Source organism: Pteropus alecto, unplaced genomic scaffold (assembly GCF_000325575.1).
Source record: "Pteropus alecto unplaced genomic scaffold, ASM32557v1 scaffold188, whole genome shotgun sequence".
Lineage (NCBI taxonomy): Eukaryota > Metazoa > Chordata > Mammalia > Chiroptera > Pteropodidae > Pteropus > Pteropus alecto.
Genome location: NW_006441954.1, coordinates 706,831 through 707,903, shown reverse-complemented (window position 1 = coordinate 707,903; position 1,073 = coordinate 706,831). Strand labels below are relative to the sequence as shown.

The following is a 1,073-nucleotide window of genomic DNA, read 5'->3' as shown; positions in this document are numbered from 1 at the left end:
TTCCATATCTTTGTCCTTGACCTAAACTATGACCTTCAACAGGAAGAAAAATCATACTCTATGCTTCTATTTCTTCAGTAATGTACTCATTGCATGTGTTCTTTTGGCAAATGTTATCCCAGTTAGTATTTAATTCAGTTTGTCTTGTATCCTCTATATTACTTTTGTATTTCTGAAGAAAATGCATGTATACTGACTGTGGAGAATATTGTTTTCTAAATCTCTTTCTTCTTTTCCCCTTCTCAGAATGTTTAGTTGTGAGATGAGCACCAAGTCAGCATTTAATACTAATCACTGACTAATTTGCTTTGACTTTGCCTTTTCCCATGGAAATTTTTGGAAGTAGATGGACATGCATTAGTTAGAAGCCTCTCTGAAAAGCCCTGATTAGGTCCCAGTGAACTTATGAAGATATAAGTTAATTCCCAAAATTTGCCACTAAGGGATTTTGGAAACTTCTCTCAGGAGGATCCAGGCTATGACTGTTTCTACCATTGAGATCGAGGTCACTGGGAACTCAGGGACCTCTGAGACCCCCATAAGGTCAATATTGATACAAGCAATCCACATGGGAGAAACCGTGTGAAGGCCTGATTCTTTTTTTTTTTAATTTTTTTAACTTAAAAATTTTCTTATTTTATTTTTTAGATGAGGTAACCCTTGGTTGACCTCACATATTGCATAGACCTTGTCAGCTTACAATCCCTTATTTTTTAGGCCTATAGCACCTAGTCTTCCTAGGTGGTCTCCCATCCAAGTACTAATCAAGCCCGACCCTGCTTAGCTTCTGAGATCAGACGGGATCAGGCTCGTTCACAGTAGCATGGCCATAGATGAAGGCCTGAGTCTTGCGGTGAGTTACACAGATATGTTTTGCTTGAATTGAAAGTCTATATGTATCTGTAAGACTCTTGTCAGTACAGTTCTTCATTTAGAATGAAGAATTACTCGTTTCAGAGTGGATCTAACTGATACTGACCCTTCATTTATATCAAAAGATCTTATTATTAGGTGGTCAGACACTAGAGGTTAAAAAATTAAGATTCTTTGTGTTAAGCTCTGGGAAATTTTGT

The 1,073-nt window shown here is 37.2% G+C and overlaps 1 pseudogene; it reads right to left on the bottom strand.

Moving 5' to 3' along the window:
- Positions 1-716: 716 nt before the first annotated feature.
- LOC112485758 lies at positions 717-835 on the bottom strand (annotated as a pseudogene).
- Between the last annotated feature and the right edge of the window lie 238 nt (positions 836-1,073).